This window comes from Equus asinus, chromosome 7 (genome assembly GCF_041296235.1).
Source record: "Equus asinus isolate D_3611 breed Donkey chromosome 7, EquAss-T2T_v2, whole genome shotgun sequence".
NCBI classification, from domain to species: domain Eukaryota; kingdom Metazoa; phylum Chordata; class Mammalia; order Perissodactyla; family Equidae; genus Equus; species Equus asinus.
Genome location: NC_091796.1, coordinates 55,420,861 through 55,435,646, shown reverse-complemented (window position 1 = coordinate 55,435,646; position 14,786 = coordinate 55,420,861). Strand labels below are relative to the sequence as shown.

Genomic DNA, 14,786 nt, shown 5'->3' with positions numbered 1-14,786 from the left:
GCAGCAACTGTACCTTATGTGGGAGACGGATTTCACAGACTTAGTCCAGGCAACTTACTAAACAAGCAAAACAACAACACCAACAACAATTTTCTGGGAAAAAGGCAGAATCCAGAGTTGCTGCCATCTATTACTTAAAATGTCCAGTATTCAGCAAAACAATTAGTGGCATTCAGAGAAAACAAGAAAGTGTGGTCCATGCACAGGAAAAAAGCAGTCAATAGGAACTGTGTCTGAGTATCTGTCCTCAGGTGTAAGAATCAGAAGAAAAAGACTGTAAAGCAGCTACTTAAGTGTGTTCAGAGATCTAAAGGAGAGACTCAGTGAATACAGAATCTCAATAAAGAGAGAGAAAGGATTTTTAAAAAATGGAAATCTTGGAATTAAAAGTACAATAACTGAAATAAAGTGAAAAATTCTCTAGAGATACTCAATAACAGATTTGGGATGACAAGAGAAAGAATAAGTGAACTGGAAGGTAAAAAAAAAAGTAATTTTTCAATCTAAAGAACAAAAGTTTTTTAAAACTTGAAGACCTATGAACAGAGCCTCAGAGACCTGTGGGACATCAAGCATATCAACGTATGTATAATAACTCCATAAGAAGAGAAGGGGGTAGAAAAAAATATCTAAAGAATAATGGCTTAAAACTTCCCAAATTTGATGAAAAACAAATTTATAAGAAGCTCAATGAATTCTAAGGAAGATAAACACAAAATGATCTGTACCTGGATACATAATAACCAAACTGTTGAAAGACGTAGAGAAAATCTTGGAAGCAGCAGAAGAAAAATGATTCAACACGTATGAGAGACCAACAATAGATTAGTGGCTGAGTTCTCATCAAAAACAATGGAGGCCAGAAGGCAGTAACATAACAGATTTAACACGCTGAAAGAAAAACCTGTTAACCAAGAATTTGATACACAGCATAGCTATCTTTCAAATATGAACAAGAAATAAGGACATTCCCAGATAAACACTGAGAGGTTTGTTGCTTGCAGTCATAACAATAATTGCATTAAATTTGAATGGACTAAATACTCAAAAGGCAGAGATTGTCAGACTGGATTAAAAAAGCAAGATTCAATTACATGCTAACAGAGACACATCTTCGGTTGAAAGACAAATAGACTGAAAGTAAAAGGATGGAAAAACATAAATCATGCAAACAGGAGCCATAAGAGAGCTATCTGAAGTGACTGTATTAAAATCAGACAAAATAGGCTTTTGACAGGAACTATTAGTAGAGAAAAACAGGGACATTTAACAATTATAAAAGAGTTAATACATTAGGAAGATATGAGTTGTAAATGTGTACACACCTAACAATAGCACTCCACAATATATGAAGCAAAAAGTGACAGAATAAAAAGGAGAAATAGACTATTCAACACTAATAGTTGGCGATTCCAGTACTCTCCTTTCAACAGTTAATAGAATAACTAGATAGAAAAGCAAAGATACAGAAGGATATAGATGACTTGAACAATACTATCAACCAACTTGACATACTGACATTTACATGACACTCCACCTACTGATTGCAGAATAGGTTCTTCTCAAGCACACATGGAATATTCTCCAGGATAGGTGTTATCCTGGGTCACAAAACGTCTCAATAAATTTAAAATGTTTTTTGGTTCTTTTTTTTTAAAGATTTCATTTTTCCTTTTTCTCCCCAAAGCTCCCTGGTACATAGTTGTGTATTTTTAGTTGTGAGTCCTTCTAGTTGTGGCATGTGGGATGCCGCCTCAGCATGGCTTGATGAGCAGTGCCATGTCCGTGCCTAGGATTCGAACCAGCAAAACCCTGGGCCGCGGAAGCGGAGCACACGAACTTAACCACTCAGCCACGGGGCCGGCCCCTAAAACGTTTTAAGTCACATAAAGTATGCTCTCTGCAGCAGAATTAAATTTGAAATTCACAACAGAAAAAATCTAAGAAAATCCCATTTATTTGGAAATTAAATAACATGCTTGTAAATAGCCCATGGGGCAAAGAAGAAATCGCAAAGGAAATTTAAAAGATTTTGAATCAAATGAAAACAAAAATACAACATTTATGGGATGCAGTTAAAATAGTGCTTAGAGGGAAATTTATAGCCATATCAGAAAAGAAGAAAGGTCTCAAATCAAAAACGTAAGCTCCCACCTTAAGAAACTTAAAAAAGAGCAAACTAAGCCCTAAGCCAACAGAAGAGAGGATATGATAAAGTTTAGAGTGGAAATTAATGAAGTAGAAAATAGAAAAACAATAGGTAAAATCAATTTTGTTTCTTTGAAAACATCAACAAAATTGACAAACCTCTAGCTAGACTGACCAAATAAATAAGAAAGAAGATACAAATTATCAAAATTAGAAATGAAAGAAGCAACATCGCTACTGATCTTATAGAAACTAAAAGGATCATATATTATGGATAACTATATGCCAGCAAATTAGGTGATTTAGCTGAAATGGACAAATTCCCAGGAAGGCACAAATTAGGGAAACTGACTCAGAAGAAATGGAAAATCTGAATACATCCATAACAAGTAAATAGATGCAAGCAGTAATTAAAGACCTTTCCTCAAAGAAAAACTCAGGCCCAATTGCCTTTACTGATGAGTTCTATCAAATATTTAAAGAAGAAATATTTTTTCTTTACAAATTCTTTTAGAAAGTAGAGGACGAGGGGATAACTCCCAGTTTATTCTGTAACGTAAGTTACACTGATACTAAAGCCAGACAAAAAAAATCACAAGAAAACTACAGACCAATATCCCTCATGAACATAGATTTCTTGTGAACATAGATCTTTAACAAAATACTCGCAAACCAAATTTGGCAATGTATAAGAAGGATTATATACCATGATCAAGTGAGATTTATCCCAGGAATGCAAAGTTGGTTTAACATATGAAAATTAATGTAATACATTATCTTAATAAAGTAAAGAACAAAAATACATAGTCATGTCAATAGGTACAGAAAAATCATTTGACACAATCCAACATCCAGTCATGATTCAAAACTTGCAACAAACTAGTAACAGAAGGGAACCTCCTCAACCTGATAAAGGGAGTCTGTGAGAGACCTATAGCTAGCATTGTACTTAATGGTGAAAGACGATACTTTCCCCATAAGATTGGAGCAGCACAAGTGTTCACTCTTACTTCTTTCTATACTATAGTGGAGGTTTTGGGCAGTGCAGTAAAGAAAAAAATATATACTCACAGATGACATTATCCTATATGTAGAAAACCCTAAGGAATCTGTAAAAATATTAATTGAGCTAATAAACAGTTTCTCCAGGTCTCAGGATGTAGGATCGATGTACAAAAATCAATCATAGCTTTATATATTAGTAATGAACAGTCATGTTCATAAAAATGAAGTTACGAAAACAATTCTGCTCACAAAAGCATCAAAAAGAAAAAAAGTACTTAGAAATTTAACAAAGTAGTGCCAGATTCATATACAGGAAACTAAAAAACCTTTCTGAGAGAAATTAAAGAAGATCTCAATAAATGAAGAGACTCAGTATTGTTAAGATGGTAATTCTTCCTAAATTGATCAATGGACTGAATGCAGTCCTCAACAAAATCCCAATAGGCTTTTTGTACAAATTCACAAACTGATCCTAAAATGTATTTGGAAATGCAGTAGCCAAAGCAGTTTTGAAAAAGAAAAACAAAGTTGGAGGACTTAAACTACAGAATGTGAAAACTCGCTGTGTTAGGCTAGAGTAATCAAGACGTTGTGGTATTGGTGTAAGGATAGGCATTCATGGTCTATTGGTTTTCAACAGTGGTGCCAAGGCAATTCAATGGGGAAAGAATTTTCTTTTCAACAAATGGGGCTGGAACATTCAGATACCCACATGCCAAAAAAAAAGTACTTAGACCCTTGCCTCACATCGTTAACTCAAAATAGATCATAGACCTAAATGTAAGAGCTAAAACTAGAAAACTCTTAGAAGAAAACATAGGAAAAAATCTTAATGGCATTGGGTCAGGCAAAGAGTTCTTAAACATGACACTAAAAGCATGAGCCATAAAGTAGTTGATAAATTGGACTTCATTTCAATTAATATCTCTTACAAATTAAAAGACACCATTAAGAAATTGAAAAGATAAGCCACAGCCTGGGAGAAAATATTTTCAGATTGTATGTCTGATGAAAGACTTGTATTGAGAATATGTAAAGAATTCTTACAGTTCAATGAGAATGTATACAACCCAATTTAAAAATGGTCAGGGGCCAGCCCCAGGGCCGAGTGGTTAAGTTTGCATGCTCCGCTTTGGTGGCCGGGGTTTGACCCTTTTGGATCCTAGGCGTGGACATGGCACCGCTCAAGTCATGCTGAGGCAGCGTCCCACATAACACAGGCAGAGCCACTCACAACTAGAATACACAACTGCGTACTGGGGGGCTTTGGGGAGAAGAAGAAGAAGAACAAGAAAAGAAGATTGCCAACAGTTGTTAGCTCAGGTGCCAATCTTTAAAAAAAAGAAAGGTCAAAAGACTTGAATAGACGTTTCACTAAAGAAGATGTATGAATGGTTCATGAGTCCATGAAAAGGAACTCAACATCATTAGTTATTAGGAAAATGCAAATTAAAACCACAATGAGATACCACTACACACCCACTAGGAGGGCTATAGTAAAAAAATGTAAGTAATAGTAAGTGCTGACGAGGATATGGAGAAACTGGAACCCTCATAAATTACTGAAGGGAATGCACAATGGTATAGCCAGTTTGGAAGTCTGTTTGGTAGTTTCTTAAAAGGTTAAGCATAAACTAACTATATAACCCAGAAATTCTATTCCTAGGAATTCATCCAAGAGAATTGAAAGCATGTGTTGGAAATAGACTTATACGCGAATGCTCATAGCAGCATTATTCATAACAGCCAAAAACTGGAAAGAATGTAGATGTCCATCAACTGGTGAATGTATAAACAGGATGTAGTATATACATACGATGGAATACTATTCAACAATAAAAAGGAATGGACTGTTAATACATTGCTACCACATGATGAATCTCAAAAACATTATGCTAAGTGAAAGAAGCCAGTCACAAAAGAATACACATAGTATAATTCCACTTACGTGAAATTTCCAAAAAAGGCAAATTTATAGAGACCAAAAGCATACTGATGGTTTCTTGGAGCAGAGGTTGACTACAAGTGGGCTTGAGGGAATTTTTTTAGGTAATGGAAAAGTTCTAAAGCTGCGTTGTGGTGATAGTTGCACCATCATTTAAATTAATTTTTTAAGTGTGTTTACTAAAAATCGTTGAATTTTACATTTACAGTGGGTGAATTTTATGGCATGTAAATCATCCCTGAAAGCTGTAAAGCAGTAACGCTCAAAGAATCATGCTTACATCTTGTCTTAGGATCAGGAAGCACATTTTTCCTGTGTACAGTCATGCATCGATTAACGCATTAGGTGATTTCGTCATTGTGCAAACATCATAGCGTGTACTGAAGGGGAGCAAACTTTGCCACCCCAAAATGTGTCTCTTTAACATGAGGATTATTTTAAGCTGATTATTATTATTGTTATTATTATTATTATTTTTTTTGCTGAGGAAGATTCGTCCTGAGCTAATATCCACTGCCAATCCTCCTCTTTTTTGCTTGAGGAAGATTAGCACTGAGCTAACATCTGTGCCAATCCTCCTCTATTTTTTTGTACGTGAGACACCTCCACATCATGGCTGGTGAGTGGGGGAGGTCCTCCCCTGGGATCTGAACCTGTCAACCCAGGGCATCAAAGCGGAGTGCACAGAACATTAACCACTGGGCAATGGGGCCAAGCCCAGGCTGATTATTTTTAAGAAGGAAAAGACTCAGAGAGTTTTTCTTGTTTCCTCCTTAATTGCCTAAAAGAATTCAGATTGAAAAAACCTGTCTCAGGAAACAAGCTGGCACCTTAGCCTCACATGAACCAGGTGGTGGACACGGAGGAGCCTAGAGAAGCCTGTTCGTTGAGCTCTTCTCTGTGTTCTTCTGTTTCTGTGTGGCCAAACACTTGTTTTCCAAACGTTTGCTCCTTTTCATCTACTCGTGACTTGCCTTTCTTCCCTTTGAGGTCTCTGGCTTTCTTCACTCCCAGCATCTTTTTTCATCTTTAGCTGAGGATGGTATTTAAGGTGAGGGCTTTGGCATTTTGGTGAGTTACTCATTTTTCCTGGGTTTCTCCCTTGTGTACATGTTGTTAAACTTTTGGTTGTTTTTCTCCTGTTAATCTGTCTCATGTCAATTTAGTTCTTAGACAAGCCAGAAGAACCTAGAAGGGTAGAGGAAAATCTCTTCCTCCTCTACAGCACTTACACAGACTGAGACGGTATAGCCTACTACACACCCAGGCTGTATGGTACTAATCTGAAGGGACCACCGTCATCCCTGTGGTTCGTCGTTGACTGAAAGGTCCTTATGCGGTGCATGACTATATGTGGCTTTGCCTATTTCGCTACTACTTGCATGAGTCTCCTTTTTATTTATCTTATTTTTTTCTTATTATTTTTTTATAATTTCCTCCTCTGTAGTTAATTCAAAAGTGGAAGGATTTTTAATTGGCTGCTGTGGTTTAATGCTAATCCTTCTTAAATGTGGAGGATTGGGTTAGATGAGCCGTTAAGGTCTCTCCAGCCTCAGTACATCAAGCAATTTCTCTCTCTTTCTCCTTTTTCTTTTCTATTTGAAAACAAACTCTGTTATCCTCAGTAGCAGAATATTTACCCATTCTTTAGGCCACCTGCACATCAAAATGTGCTGACATTTTAAATACATAATTCTATTTAGCAATACAGTGTTTCCCCATGATGTCATTGTGACTCTGCTAGGTGCCAGCATACTCGGAAAGTGACTCAGAACGATGTTCCGTTGGCCCCAGAGGAGAATTTGGATTCTGTGAAAAACTTAAAGATACACAGGCAAGGAGGTCATTCAGGGGCTGACAGTGTCTTTTTCTTGCTCCAAAAGGACTCGTTCTCTGCCGTTTTGTATGAAATTGTCACATCAACTTCGTTACTTCCCAGTTCTGAGGGAAGACATCCATGCTTCTCTCTGGTCCCCGTTTTTCTCAGTATCTTCCTTGGGTTGAGAGTGCTCAGCATGGAAAAAAAGTGCCATCTAAGTCACTTTATATTGTTATCACTGTTAGTATTGTTTTTCTTTTTGGGAATTCGAGAGACATTCTAAGAAGCTAAAAATAACAATATTTAGCAACTTTAAAAAAATTCCTCCTTTCGTTTTGGCAAATTCATCCATGTGAAATCTAACTGCATCTTCATAAAATCTTGGGATCCCTCCCCACTTGTAAAGCACAGATTCAGGAAAAATTGAATAAATTTAAGAGAAAAGCAGTGAAATGTGTAGACGTATAAAGAAAATGTGGTGTGACTTTCAGTTTTTCTGCTTGTGGGTTTCTCCAGGAAAGTTAAGTTCTCATATGAGAATTCTTCCTGGATTGAGTTAGTGCCGTGTCTCATCCTTGTTAGCTTCAAACCAACTGGCATTCTCAGAATCCGTTGGGAAGAAGCACCTGAGGCCACAGTGCATTTGTGTTGAGGGTGAGCCAGAAGGGAGAGGCACCCCCAGACAGCAGCACCTGCCTGCTGGGGTCCCAAGGATCCGGTGTTCGCTCCGCATTTCAGAGCTGTCTCCATAGAGTGCTTTCTTCCTTTAAGCTAATGCCATAGTTGCTGCCACCATTTAGGACCCCGAAGGCAGTAGTAGACCAGAAACCAAGTCTGTTCGTGGTTTTCTGGTCTGTTCTTTTTATAGCCCTGGGAAAAGAATTTTTCTTTAGCTTGTCTAGAATCTGTCTCTTGATTTGGTTTAGTTTGTTTTTTGATTGTTAGAGTTTCATCTTTACTGTGCGCAAGGCAGGGAGTAGGGTGGCCCTCTCAGGGCCATGAAGTGTGGGGTTGGCACCTGAGAATGAATGAGTGCCTCCTTAAATGTCACGCCCTAGGCGTCTCGCTTGCCTCCCCCAGTCCCTTCCCCAACGGTGTCATAGTTTACTGCCTGCTGAAACAGCTGTTATTCCATGGGATTTTAAGACGTACTGGATTCTTATCGTTTTGGTTGTATTAGAAGTGTCTTATATCGAGGTATATGGTCTCTCTTTGAATGGCCCTCTTTTTGGGCCTGATTCTACCCATCAGTCAGCATTAATTAGGGAACCTTTGGAATGTGGGGTGGGGGAATGCATTAGTATATGGGTAGTGCCTGCCTGAGGCATCTTATAGTCCAGAGCAGAAGGTAGAAGTGACAAGGGTGAGACTATTAGAGAACATTGCTGATCCGGACGACACTGACTTCAGGAGTTGGAAGAAGGGAGAGCTCTGTGAGTAGGCTGAGGCTGCAGAGCCACTGAACTGGCCCCTACAAGCACTGGTTGCCTGGGACAGGTAGGAAAATGGAATGAGGGCCTCCAGGACCAGTGGCAGGGCCCCCAAGGCAGGATATGCTGTGGGGAACCGTGAGGAAATGAATTTGACTAGAGGAGGAGCAGAGTGCGGAGGTGTGAGGGGAAACGCGCCACAGAGACCACTGTGAACCCCTCAATGGGACTGCCCACAGGTGAATAATGTTTTAAGCAGGTTAATATGGCAGTGGTGCTTTAAACAGATTGGAAATGTGTTCCAAGCATTTAGAAGGGAGGCAAATCAAGGTAGTGATGGCAAGAATAAAGATGAAAGGTCAACTTGCCTGACAATTTGAAGAAAACTAAATTTTAATCATTGAATTTGTCTTATAATTGTGGTGTGATGTGATAAAACAATTAGAAGACGAAGACTCATCATTTTAGAACAGGAGGGAGTGTGTGCTGAGAGTGTGGGGCTAGGAGTGATGGATGGAGAAGATCACAGATGGCTGCAAAGTTTGCAGCTAGACACATGGGAGATCCATGGCATTACAGCCAGCAACAGTGGTGATTGTGACAGGACATGCTTGGGGAGGAAACCCAGTGAAATATATTTTAAACAAATGTGGATGGTGAAAAAACATCTAAATGGAGCTGTTTTGCGTTGGAAACATGGAGTGAAATGTAGGGGAGAGCTCAGAACTCTGCATGTCCTTTTGGGCCTCGCCTGTGGAGATGAAGCTGAAATCAAGAAAATGAATGAATCGATGAGCTCACTGAGAGAGGGAAAGGATTTGGGCAGAGCAGAGGCCTAGGACTTACCTCAGAGATACTTGGATGCCAGAGACCAATAATGAGCGGAGAGAGAGGTACTAGCCAGGAGGTGGGAGAGGGAACCAGGAAAGTTCAGTGAGGGGAGGTCTAAGGAAGCGTTTTAAGGAGTAAAAGCAAAATGCCACCAGATTGAGAAAAGACGAGAGCAAGGATATTGCTAGCTTTTGAGGAAACAGTTTTGGTAAAACGGCAGGGGTGGGAGTGGGGCAGAGATGGATCATAAATGCTCAAGAACGCACAAGAAGTGGATAGAAGATTGTGATTGGGGGTCGGCAGGGGGAGAGCTGATCTAGGGAAGATAACTTCTTTTCTAGGAAAAGAAGGACATGCATGAAACTAGAAGACACCCTGTTACAGAGAGATTTAAAGATGCTGGAGAGTCAGGGGAAACTGGGAGAACAAGGTTCAATGGAGGTGGAAGGAGGTTGGGGGCTGGCTTTAGAGAAAGAGGAAAGCCTTTTTTCTGAAGGGCAGTGATAGATAGGAGGGAGGCTTTCCCATGAGCCTTGTGGTAGAGGGACTGAAGTTTCAGGGGGAAAAGTACTCACTGTTGGCTTTGGTCGCTGTGTGCTGAGCCCCTCTAGTCCTCAGCTGTTTCATCTGTAAGGCAAGGAGTCTGGACTAGTGTCTAAAGATAGCTCAAAAATGTTCTGATTCTAATGTGCTCTGACAGTGTTGACTGTATCTGATATTTAAGACTAAATGCTGATAGGTTTACATTCAATTGTAGGTTTATATATAATGATGATCTGCAAAGAGCCATATCATTAATTATCAGTGCCTACTTAATAAAGCATTTGCCAGATTTTAAAGTCTCCAATAGAACCGAACAGAATAAAATAGGAAACCACTCAGCAAACTGACCTTCTTCCATCCCTCTTACTAAATTCCACCTTCTCTCGTGGAAAATTGTGTGTAAATACTACAAGTGCTTGATTGGAATGTTTGTTCCTGTTTTTATTTAGAGTTTGAACAGTCAAAATTCATGCTTATGGCATGGGGCTTCCCTTCCCATTGCTGCTCCTTGGGGTAGAATGCTGCTCTCGCCCTCCAGGTGGAAGATGGGGAAGCCTTCTTAGACAGGGTCCCACGTGAGGCTTCAAACCTGCAGTGTGTGGTGAGTGCAGAAGTAGAGCAAGGAGGCGAGGAAGAAGGGGTAAAATATAGCAAAATTAGAAGATTCTAGAACTTGGGCCCCTGAATGTTTCAAGGTAAAAGCAGAAAATAGATAATGTATGTGAAAATAGCTGGAGAGTGACAAAGTGCTATGTAAACACAGAGCATTATGTAGAGTCATATAATCCCAGACCAAGACTTAATTTTGACCCAACTTTGAGTCCCAGGTCTGCCACTCTCTAGGTGTGTGCTTCATTTTCTCACGTGTAAACACATAATAATACTGTCCACCCTAATGAGAGGGTTGAATAATATTGAGACAGCCCTAGAATGGCGAGTGCCAGCAGTTGGCAGACCCTCCTTGGCTCCGTCAACCGCTGGTTTAATTCTTTCACCAAATTAACCAGTGATTTCCTGGGTCTGAATTTATCATTTGTATTCACTGGTCCTAGGTAGTGAATGGTTTGTGGACTGCCTGCTCCAGGCACTGCTCGGAATTCAGCATGCGTGAGGACAAGGTCTCTCACAGCTTGTTAAATCAGACGTTATCTAACAAAAGAGGCAATTGATGCACCATTCACAATGTTTTTAAACCTATGTAAAGAGTCATTGATTCCGAACAGTTGCTGTGCCTGTGAAAATGTATGTTTGATGGTTTCCAAGGAGACCACCCTGCTGGCTGTTCTGTGACCACTGGCCTTAATTATACCCTGGGATTGCCAGGGAGCCTTCAAAGCTGTCTCCATAACAACACCTCCTTGTGTAGTAACATGACCGCAGTCCTGAACTGTGCTTCCCGTGTAGGAGTTTCTCCTGAAAGAGTTGAGAAGATTCCGCTGGTAAGTTTCAGCCTCTGTTGATTTATCTTACGAAGAACTCTTGATAGAGTTTTGACGGCCTATCTCACAGGCGGTTTTGCCAGGTCTCCGGAGCAAGGCATAATGTCTTTCTTTTTTCAGTGACATGTTGACATTTCTGTTGACCTGTCGCAAGGTTTGAACTAAGAAAGAGTCTTGGCTGTGTCAGTTTACTAGAAAAAATTAAACCTGTTTTAAGTATAGGATGAACTTATAACAGTGTCAACAAATGCTGTTAGAGTTTGATGTTTGGAATTTTAAAATGTCTCCAAGACCATTGGTAAAACTCTTGCTGTTTCTGGTAGAATTAAAACAAAAAAGCCACTTAATGTCTTTTTAGTATGGAATACAGAGATTTTATGACTTCTAAATAACATAATTTTTTACTCTCCTCTTAATTGTTTTAGATATGTTTGAAGGGAAGTTCCAAGGCTTAACATTGAATGATCCCTTGAGCTTCCAAGGAGGTGACAAGTACACAGATCTTTCAGGTTCTGGAATCAGACTTCTTAGGTGCAATTTCTGGCATGTACATGTATACACACACGTGTGCACACACACATGAACAGACCAAATAAAAACCATAGGAGTGTAGTTACGATACCCATCAGTTTTACTTTTATTAGGTCAAGTCTATACTGAACAGAGTGTTAGCTGTTCCTCCTTCTATTTCCTACCCTCTTACTACTTACTTCTTTTTACCCCAGTTTTATTGAGATATAATGGACATACAGCATTGTATTAGTTTTTTTTTTTTTTCCAGAGGAAGATTAGCCCTGAGCTAACTGCTGCCAATCCTCCTCTTTTTGTTGAGGAAGACTGGCCCTGAGCTAACATCCATGCCCATCTTCCTCTACTTTACATGTGGGATGCCTACCACAGCATGGTATGCCAAGTGGTGCCATGCCCACACCCAGGATCCGAACCAGTGAACCCCAGGCCACCAAAGCAGAACATGCACACTTAACCGCTGTACTACCGGGCCGGCCCCTGTATTAGTTTTGAATGTACAACATAATGATTTGATATTTGTATAGACTGCGAAATGATCAACACAATAAGTTTAGTTAACATGCATCATCTCACATAATTACAAAAAATATGGAATGCTTCACAAATTTGCATGTCTTCCTTGCTCAGGGGCCATGCTAATCTTCTTAGTATTTTCCTAATTTTAGGGCCTGTGCTGCTGAAGCGAACACAATGACTCCCTTTCCTTTGTCCTTATCGCTCTCATCATCATTGTCACTCTCTGTCGGGTGTAGAGAGCCTGTTGCTGTCTCCTCACACTTCCTGGATGGGAAAGGGGGATCATTCATAAGGGCAGGCTTCTCCCCTCGGTTCACTCTCTGAATTTCTTCTCTCTTCTCAGCTGCTTAAGACTCCTCCCCCGACTTTGGAATATATAACTTTCTGTGTAGCAGTTTAGTATTCCTTTTATTTTCTTCCTTCGGTTGTTATTCAGCACCTTAATGTGTTCTGGAATGGTCTGATGAAAATAAATCATTAAATCTGGTGAAGCTGTGCTGTAATGTAACTTTTTATGTTGAAAGAGCGTGCTTAAAAAATCTAATTATGGCTGTTTCCTAATTAAATCATTTTTCTTTTTTACAGTCTAAGTAGCTATGGCAATGAGAATAATTTTTCATGGAAAATTAAAACCTAGAGGCAGCAGCATAATTTCCTTTACAGTCTCTAGCCGGGCAGTAATAACAGCATGTCAATGTCTTTCCATGACATCACTGTTGAAGCAACAGGAACAGGCTGTGGCAAGTGAAGGAGCCGCTGTGTTATTGTTGAGCTGTGTGGTCAGCAGAAAAGTTATCTGGGAATTTTTCGTTTATGAACAGGTTTTCCCAGAGAGCACATGGGAAGGGAAATACAGTTTTGGATTAAAGAAAAAAAATGTAAATTCCATTTCCTATTGTCAAAATAATTCACAGGAAAGCAAGTGATATTAATGGACAGTTTGCTATTTTGGATAAGGTTGTTGTTTTTGTTTCCGATTATGAAATCCTAATTTTTTCTGGGCTATTTTTAGTGCCATTGATCATCGCTATGTTCTGTGCTGCAAAAATATGATAACAATTCTGGGTTTCACAACTCTTGACCTGAATGAATTTGCTTTGGTTCATTTACTGAGGAAATACCCTGAATTTCTGTAAATTTCCTGATTCCAAGGCTTATATGGGAGCTGTTAGTATCCAAGATAACTTAAAATAACTAAAATTAAAGTGATTTTTGCAACACAAAAACCAGTTAATTGGGGAAGTTTGCAAAGCCTCCATTCGTTGGGGCATGAACTGGTGAGTGCTTGGATCGTGGTGGGGAGCTGTTGGATAAATGAGTACCCAGTGAATCCTCAAGTTCGCTGATCTTAGATCACACACCTTTGCAGGTTCGAGCCCTCCCATCAGAAATAAAGGTGGAATTCTGCATGTATCTCGTGCAGTCCCTTCCACGGCCCCAATAGTGCTCTTGTGATGCGCGTACTCCTTTCCTTAATTGTGCCATTTGTTCTGTTCCAGTTTGCTTTTCCTTATAAGAACCCTCCATCACTATCCCTGAGCTAAGCTCCTCAGGGTGTGGCCAGACCTCGAGTAATCAGCAAAGAGCTCTTCAGGCCGTGTCCCTGCCCAAACCAGAGGACAGACCGTGGGCAGAACCCGCACCTGTGTCAGGAGAGCTTGAGCCGCAGCAGTCAAAGCTAATAAAATGAAAGCGTTCTCGGGAAATCCAAATGAGCAGACTTTTATTATGGGGAAGATAAGTTTTGATGCATGAGAGAGCGGAATGACATGTGGATTTGAAATACTTTTAGTAGATAGTTACCTGGTGTGACTTTGTGAAATTAATTATTCTATCCTATAGTGTCTCAGAGACATCTTGGTGGCCTGGCACTCCAGGAGCTCCAGGTACTCCACCGGGGGCCACCCGACATTTGTTCCCCTGTTTTATCCCCCAAAGTGGAATTTGTTTAAAGTCTAAAAAGTCATTTGCACATTTTTTCCTGTTTAAAATTTCTCTCCTTTCTTACAAAAGTAGTCCAGACTTGCTTTTTCTCCTCTTGATTCTACATCAGCACTTTGAACTGACCCAGTTGCTCTTTAGGTTAAGACTTTTGAGGTTGTTTTTGTTTATATATAAGTAGACTGCGTCTGACTATAAGGCCAGACACTTAAGTACAAGCAGGCTGTGTTTGTTTATGTGACTCCAAAATAGCCGGTAAGTTAGTCAAATACGTGGCGAGAAAAGTGTTTTCAGTCAACAGTGAATTGCCTGGTACCGTGTAAACAGAGCTAGCTGTGAGACTGTAATTGTACTTGATTGTTTCTGTGTATTCTGGGGGCGTTGTAGGGGAGACGGTGTGGGGAACAGGCCCTCCCTGGCTATGTTTCCACGTCTGTCTTCCTGTCGTGTGACTTCTGCGGGGGAAGACGGGGATTACCCAGGGGAGCAGGTCCACGGTCACATCTGTCCCCTAGAAGAATGCTGTCTCGTTTGGGTCCTGCCTCACTTCAGGCCATTATGCCCTGTTTGGGGCTTTATGTCTTTCTGCACAATTTGCATGTGTGTGGTTATGTTTAGCCCAGAATATGGTAGGTGAG

The 14,786-nt window shown here is 40.0% G+C and overlaps 1 protein-coding gene and 1 non-coding gene across 8 annotated transcripts in view; one reads left to right on the top strand and one right to left on the bottom strand.

Annotated features, from left to right (window-relative positions):
- Positions 1-14,786, top strand: part of TMEM241 (transmembrane protein 241) — a 118,868-nt gene that overhangs the window by 70,554 nt on the left and 33,528 nt on the right. The gene's annotated exons all lie outside the window — the stretch shown is intronic.
- LOC123287523 (U6 spliceosomal RNA) lies at positions 12,274-12,380 on the bottom strand. The gene has a single exon (XR_006530844.1). It is a non-coding gene; the product is annotated as a U6 spliceosomal RNA (small nuclear RNA).